Raw genomic sequence first — 8,836 nt, 5'->3', positions numbered from 1 at the left:
GCGGGCAAGGTGGATCGATCAGGTGGAAGATGACTTGCGGACCCTCCGTAGACTGCGTGGTTGGCGACGTGTAGCCATGGACAGCCGAATGGAGAAGACTCTTATATACCGCACAGGCCACTTCGGCCTTAGTCTGAATAAATAATCTTCTTCTCTTCTCTATATACATAAAAATGAATTTCTGTCTGTCTGTGCCTTATAGACTCGGAAACTACTGAACCGATCGACGTGAAAATTTGTATGTGGAGGTTTTTGGGGCCGGGGAAGGTTCTTAAGATGGTTCGAGACCCCCCCCCGCTTTGAAAAGGGGGGCTCCCATACAAATGAAACACCAATTTCTTCATAACTCGAGATCTAATCAGAAAATAAATCAATTTTAGGCGAAACGAAGTTCGTCGGGTCTGCTAGTAATAAATAATACTGCCCACAATCGCATATTTGCTCCATATGAATAGGAAATCCAGCATTCAATATTAGGATTCTTTTTTTATTTGACGTTATTGAATATTTTAGATGTTTACTGATTTTGTTGTCCCTGGCCATTATTTCGCGAACACTTTGAAAGTTAGCATTGTATCTGATGGCTTCATATTGGAAGGTAATATCAGAGTCAATATTTTCCTTTTTATGTTGATGTTCTTTGTTTTCATTTTGTTTAAAGTCCATTAGCGGCTAACAACAATTGTACGATTTTAACACTTTACAAACCGTTGTAGCACTTTTGTACCATAGTGAATGTCCGATTAGGATTTTCCATACGTTGACAATATTTATCGTTTATTAAATTACCATTTCTAAGCAACACACTCGTCAGTCTTGAATAAATAGCACCATTCATTGTATTTAAAACATTCATGATGCTTGAAATAGATTCATTTTTTAAAATAAATTCATTATGAAAAAATACATCTCAGTATGTAAATTCAAAGTTGAACGGAACATACTACACATACTACGAAGATTGAATACTAGCAATCTCATTGATCCATCTGCGCATCACATGTTCTAACAGCTGTCGGATCATTACCAAAATTCATTTCAACTCTTAGTTTTTGTTCAATCTCTGATCGATATCTAATCGATTTCAACTGGCCACATCAATTCTAAATACAGTTGATTTATAGTGATGAACTTTGTGCCATCTTAAAAATCACTTTAATAAAGATATAAAAAAAAAAAAAAAAAAAAAAACAGTTGATTTATTCTTATCACGTTTATACTTACATCGTTTGGTTTCTGCTCATCTACAAATGATGAAAAAAAATATACATATATATTCGATTTTTAACAAAACCTCTCATGTTATTGTATTTGATAACGCCTTACATCTTCTCATATCATCTTTTCAGGATTCAAAAATTATGTAGTTCAACAAATTAATCAATTGAAATGGGTTCGTTTCCCTGATTATACCAGAATATTCTTCGACGGACGCGTTTCCATCTCCGAGCAACAATTCGTTTCGAAACATACTGGTGATGAAGAAAAGATTTCGAGTTTTTGGTGAGAAAATTCCATATAGGGGAACGGTTCGCCACTTCATCTCATAGCTCCTATTTCCATCCCATCAAAAACAAAGCAATGGAAAGGAATTTGGTTTGTTTATTATTTTTGTGATTTTTTTTAGCAGCGAGCACGCATGTTGACAAAAAGAAGCGACGAATTTGGTGCCGTATTTCTTTGTTTAGCGATGAGATGGATATATGTACAGTGAGATGGAGATCGGAACAGTTCCCCTATTATAAATTTACATTATATCAATTTGAAACTATATGATTATATAAAAAAAAAACATCAGGGCACCCGATTGAAGCGATTTGGATAGGAAGAGTGGAATCGTCAACTTCCTGTTGTTAACATCTCGTGGATAAAGGGCGGGCTCTTCTCCCCATCTATTGGGTCAACCTGGGAAACGAGGGCTAGATTATATTATTGTATGTACGAACTTTCTTCTGGAAGGAGATTCTCTATTCATCCCGTGGATTCGCATAAGTGTCTCTGCTTATGGAACCACCCCACCCATTTTTGGCCCTTCATACAGGAGTCTGATGAAATACAAACAATAGTATAATCATGATCAAATCGTTTGTCAGATATGGCCAGTGCTATCGGCAGGTGCCTTGCTACAATAGATGGTAGTATCATCATCATCATCATATGAATAGGAAATCCAGCAGAGATGGGACTGATATGCGATCATAGGCAGTTTACATCGTTTGAGGATTTTCTATGAAAGTGTTCTGCTAAATGATTGGCGATATCAGTGGGATCTCGAATAATGCAGTCGCTTGTATCAGTCGCAGTCGCTTGTATTGTTTCTCCGTGGACGTTTTTCGGATTGACAAAGATGCTGCAGTTTTTATCGCTTCGGTTAGTTCTACAATAGTGTATGGTTGTTTTGGGAGAATTCATTCCTCGAGTTTATTTCGAAAAGGTTCCAGTTTGATTTCCTATCTCGGTGGTCGTGATTTTTTTTGTTGACGAAGATGAGCCTACCATAATTGGGAAATGATCACTGCCGTGTTGATCATCACAAACTAACCAATTCAATTTGTCCTCAATTTCAGCAGAGCAAAAGGGTAAATCTATACAGTTTGAGATGGTTGGACTGCCGTCATTAAGCGTGATAAATTTATGTTCCTTAACTTTCATTAACATTGTCACTTTGGGCTTTTATTCCATGTCATCTTCTCCCTTTGATTGATCTGATTCTGAATACGTGGACTCAGATTTGTCGCAACCTATTGTTCCATTTTTTCTTTCTTGGAGGAGCGAGGGTGGTGTTTTCTTTGCTCCTGGTGTGTTCTGGGGCAGTTTTGCACCCATGTAATTATTTTTTTTTAATTTTATGCAGTTTTCCTTCAGAATTTCAAATTCTCTGCTTTTTACCTTCTTTGCTTTGCTTGGGTCCCTCCTTAGCCGTGCGGTAAGACGCGCGGCTACAAAGCAAGACCATGCTGAGGGTGGCTGGGTTCGATTCCCGGTGCCGGACTAGGCAATTTTCGGATTGGAAATTGTCTCGACTTCCCTGGGCATAAAAGTATCATCGTGCTAGCCTCATGATATACGAATGCAAAAATGGTAACCTGGCTTAGAAACCTCGCAGTTAATAACTGTGGAAGTGCTTAAAGAACACTAAGCTGTGAGGCGGCTTTGTCCCAGTGTGGGGATGTAATGCCAATAAGAAGAAGAAGAAGAAGAAGTTTTTCTTCGAGATATACCGTTAAAAGCTGGTCAAACTTATTTTTCATAGGTTCGAATTTCTCCATAATTTCTTGAAGTTTTTTTTTTGTTTTCTTGGATAGAACTTTCCATAGCTTCTTTGTATTTTTTCAGTTGAGCTTCAAACAGCGTTTTCATATTGGCTTTTAAGGTTTCTGCAAAGTTTTTCCATTCCTGATTAGCTGATTGATTTCAATAAGGTTTGCTATGTTTTCCTCGTTTAGTTTTTATTTTTTTTTATTTTTTTTTCTTTATTTTTTTTATTTTTTAATTTTTTTTAACTAATTTTATTTGCTAAATATCTAATACATGCATTCATCTCTTAGACTAGATGTTCCGTGTTTTCTTAACACTATCATCCTTATTTGCTATGTTATAGTTTATGTTAGTTATTATTAATACATTTCAATTGCCTCTGGCAGTTAGAATTTTTCCTCTGGTTGAATTGAACCATGTAGGAATTACAATGTTTTCAACTTAAACTAATCTTAACCTATTTTATACTAAGGGTACAAGGAGTTAATCGTTGCAATAGAAGATTGCAACGATTTTTGTCTAAAATTGGAAATTATTTTGTTGGACATTTGTTGCAATGTCTCAATATAAGAAATTCTATGGAGTTCATTGGTACTATACCACGGAGGCAACTTCAGAATCATTTTCAGAATTTTATTTTGAATCCTCTGAAGTGCCTTCTTTCTGGTATTGCAGCAACTAGTCCATATTGGCACAGCATACAACATGGCAGGTCTAAAAATTTGTTTGTAAATCAAAAGTTTGTTCTTAAGACAAAGTTTTGATTTTCTGTTTATAAGTGGATATAGACACTTAATATATTTATTACATTTGGCTTGAAGGCCTTCAATGTGATTTTTAAAAGTTAATTTTTGGTCCAGCAGAATTCCTAAATATTTCGCTCCGCTAGACCAATTAATTGGAACCCCATTCATAGTGACGCTATGTCTGCTAGAAGGTTTCAAATAAGAAGCTATCGGCTTATGTGGGAAAATTATAAGCTGAGTTTGGAAGTATTTGTGGATTTTTTTATTTTTGCAAGTAAGTGGAGAAAATATCCAAACTTTGTTTTGCAATCTACTACAAATGACACGAAGGCTTCGCCCTTTGGCTGAGAGGCCCGTGTCATCTGCAAACAAAGATTTTTGACACCCTGGTGGTAAATCAGGTAAGTCAGAAGTAAAAATGTTATACAATATGGGCCCCAGTATGCTGCCTTGGGGGACACCAGCCCTTACTGGTAATCTATCAGATTTAGAATTCTGATAGTTTTCCTGCAGTGAGCGATCTGATAAATAATTTTGGATCAGTTTAATAATGTACAGAGGAAAATTAAAATTCATCAATTTTACAATCAAACCTTCATGCCACACACTGTCAAACGCTTTCTCTATATCAAGAAGAGCAACTCCAGTCGAATATCCTTCAGATTTGTTGAGCCGAATTAAGTGCGGATCTCTTACTAACTGAGGAGTGGTTGAATGCCCATGGCGAAGACCAAATTGCTCAACAGCAAAATAGAATTGTCATTAATATGAACCATCATTCTATTTAAAATAATTTTTTCAAACAGTTTGCTTATTGAAGAAAGCAAACTGATTGGGCGATAACTAGAAGCCTCAGCTGGATTTTTGTCCGGCTTCAAAATTGGAACAACTTTGGCGTTTTTCCATGTATCTGGGAAGTATGCCAATTGAAAACATTTGTTAAATAAATTAACCAAAAAGGATAAAGAGCTCTCAGGAAGTTTTTTGACAAGTATGTAGAAAATACCATCATCACCCGGGGATTTCATATTTTTAAATTTTCTAGTAATAGATCTCATTTTCATTTCATTCATTTATTTAGTCTACATCTATACAGATAACACTGAATCAACAATTTGACGCCACAATACACGGTTCGAGGCCGCATCTCTCCATCCTCGAATACGCCCCACGCTCGCCAAGTCGTTCTGCACCTGGTCTGCCCATCTCGCTCGCTGCGCTCCACGTCGTCTCGTACCTGCCGGATCGGAAGCGAACACCATCTTTGCAGGGTTGCTGTCCGGCATTCTTGCAACATGCCCTGCCCATCGTACCCTTCCGGCTTTAGCTACCTTCTGGATACTGGGTTCGCCGTAGAGCTGGGCGAGCTCATGGTTCATTCTTCGCCGCCACACACCGTCTTCTTGTACACCGCCAAAGATGGTCCTAAGCACCCGTCTCTCGAATACTCCGAGTGCTTGCAAGTCCTCCTCGAGCATTGTCCATGTTTCATGTCCGTAGAGGACTACCGGTCTTATTAACGTCTTGTACATGACACATTTGGTGCGGTGGCGATTCGATTTGTGACCGAAGTTTCTTCTGTAGCCCGTAGTAGGCCCGACTTCCACAGATGATGCGCCTTCGTATTTCACGACTAACGTTGTTGTCAGCCGTTAGCAAGGATCCGAGGTAGACGAATTCCTCGACCACCTCGAAGGTATCCCCGTCTATCGTAACACTGCTTCCCAGGCGGGCCCTGTCGCGCTCGGTTCCGCCCACAAGCATGTAATTTGTCTTTGACGCATTCACCACCAGTCCAACTTTTGTTGCTTCACGTTTCAGGCGGGTGTACAGTTCTGCCACCTTTGCAAATGTTCGGCCGACAATGTCCATGTCATCCGCGAAGCAAATAAATTGACTGGATCTGTTGAAAATCGTTCCCCGGCTGTTACACCCGGCTCTCGGCATGACACCTTCTAGCGCAATGTTGAACAACAGGAACGAAAGTCCATCACCTTGTCTTAGTCCCCGGCGCGATTCGAACGAAATGGAGTGTTCGCCCGAGATCTTCACACAGTTTTGCACACCATCCACCGTTGCTTTGATCAGTCTGGTAAGCTTTCCAGGGAAGCTATTCTCGTCCATAATTTTCCATAGCTCTACGCGGTCTATACTGTCGTATGCCGCCTTGAAATCAACGAACAGATGGTGCGTTGGGACCTGGTATTCACGGCATTTTTGAAGGATTTGCCGTACAGTAAAGATCTGGTCCGTTGTCGAGCGGCCGTCAACGAAGCCGGCTTGATAACTTCCCACGAACTCGTTCACTAATGGTGACAGACGACGGAAGATGATCTGGGATATCACTTTGTAGGCGGCATTAAGGATGGTGATCGCTCGAAAGTTCTCACACTCCAGTTTGTCAGCTTTCTTGTAGATGGGGCATATAACCCCTTCCTTCCACTCCTCCGGTAGCTGTTCGTTTTCCCAGATTCTGACTATCAGTTTGTGCAGGCAAGTGGCCAGCTTTTCCGGGCCCATCTTGATGAGCTCAGCTCCGATACCATCCTTACCAGCTGCTTTATTGGTCTTTAGCTGTTGAATGGCATCATTAACTTCCCTCAAGGTGGGGGCTGGTTGGCTTCCATCGTCCGCTGAACTGACGTAGTCATCTCCTCCGCTGCCTTGACTTTCATTGCCTGTACTCTCAGCGCCATTCAGATGTTCCTGGTAGTGCTGCTTCCACCTTTCGATCACCACACGTTCGTCCGTCAAGATGCTCCCATCCTTATCCCGGCACATTTCGGCTCGCGGCTCGAAGCCTTTGCGGGATGCGTTGAGCTTCTGATAGAACTTGCGTGTATCTTGAGAACGGCACAGCTGTTCCATCTCCTCGCACTCCGCTTCTTCCAGGCGGCGTTTCGTCTCCTGAAAAAGGCGGGTCTGCTGTCTCCGCTTCCGTCTATAACGTTCCACGTTCTGCCGGGTACCTTGCTGCAGCGCGACCGCCCGCGCTGCGTCCTTCTCCTCCAGAATCTGTCTGCACTCTTCGTCGAACAAATCGTTCCGTCGACTTCGACCCATATACCCGACGTTGTTCTCCGCTGCGTCGTTAATGGCTGCTTTGACTGTATTCCAGCAGTCCTCAAGAGGGGCCCCATCGAGCTCACCCTCTTCCGGCAACGCTGCCTCGAGATGCTGCGCGTATGCAGTGGCGACATCAGGTTGCTTCAGTCGCTCTAGGTCGTACCGCGGCGGTCGTCGGTACCGAACATTGTTGATGACGGATAGTTTTGGGCGCAGTTTAACCATCACCAGATAGTGGTCAGAGTCGATGTTAGCGCCACGATAAGTCCTGACGTCGATAATGTCGGAGAAGTGCCGTCCATCAATCAGAACGTGGTCGATTTGTGATTCTGTCTGCAGTGGCGATCTCCACGTGTACCGATACGGGAGGCTGTGTTGGAAGTAGGTGCTGCGAATGGCCATATTCTTGGAGGCGGCGAAATCAATTAGTCGTAGGCCGTTTTCGTTCGTCAGCCGGTGAGCGCTGAACTTTCCAATAGTCGGTCTAAACTCCTCCTCTTGGCCAACCTGAGCGTTCAAATCTCCTATGATGATTTTGACGTCGTGGCTTGGGCAGCTGTCGTACTCACGTTCCAGCTGCGCGTAGAATGCGTCCTTATCATCATCAGTGCTTCCGGAGTGTGGGCTATGGACGTTGATTATGCTGAAGTTGAAGAACCGGCCTTTGATCCTCAACCTGCACATTCTCTCGTTGATCGGCCACCAACCGATCACGCGCCTTTGCATGTCGCCCATCACTATGAAAGCTGTTCCCAGCTCGTGTGTGCTGCCGCAGCTCTGGTAGATGGTATGATTACCTCTAAACGTTCGCACCATTGATCCCTTCCAACAAACCTCCTGCAGCGCTACGATGCCGAATCCACGGTCCTTGAGCACATCGGCGAGTATGCGTGTGCTCCCGATGAAGTTGAGAGATTTGCAGTTCCACGAACCGAGTTTCCAATCGCTAGTCCCTTTTCGTCGCAGTGGTCTTCGCCGATGGTTCCGGTCCGTACTCTCTTGTTGATTGTTCGTTGCTTATGATTTTTAAAGGCTGGCTTGCAGGGCCTGACACCAAACCCTAAATTTCCGGAGGACCATTCCTCCTTATTTCCGGTGGACCATGGTGCACAGTTTCACTTAGAGTCCCTCGCTGGCACTCGGACGATGATCAGCCGCCCCTAACATGGAGAACAGACGCTGTTGTGAGCCGATCCTGACATGGAGAACAGACGCTCAATAAGATTTGCACCTCCGGAGAGGAGCAAACCCCCCTTCCCTGTCAGCATACGACCATAGTTCCCACCGGGGTTGGTTACCCGATCTTCCCTAAGGTTGCTCGTATCCCGGCCAGCACCACGGGGAGGTAGGGATAGGAGTTGCTGGGTAAGAGGCTAAGGACCGCGAAATGGGGTCTATTTTATTCCTTCAGGTACGCGAAGTACCAATGGTACGCTTTACCCAGCATTTGCCGTGCCAGTAATAGATCTCACTTCATCCAAATTAGTTCCCAACGAAGGGTCAAAAACATTATCTTGGTTGAGAATGTCTTCGAAGCTTCGTGTAACCTGATCCTCAATTGGACTAGTGAGACCTAGACTAAAATTATGGGCATTCTCGAACTGCTGAGCAAGTTTTTGAGCCTTTTCGCCATTTGTTAATAAAATTTTATTTCCCTCTTTAAGCGCTGGAATTGGCTTTTGAGGTTTTTTAAAAATTTTCGTTAATTTCCAAAAAGGTTTCGAACTGGGATTCAACTTCGAGACATTATTCTCAAAGTTGGTATT

The sequence above is a fragment of the Armigeres subalbatus genome, chromosome 1, assembly GCF_024139115.2.
Source record: "Armigeres subalbatus isolate Guangzhou_Male chromosome 1, GZ_Asu_2, whole genome shotgun sequence".
NCBI classification, from domain to species: domain Eukaryota; kingdom Metazoa; phylum Arthropoda; class Insecta; order Diptera; family Culicidae; genus Armigeres; species Armigeres subalbatus.
This window is presented reverse-complemented; position numbering follows the sequence as displayed.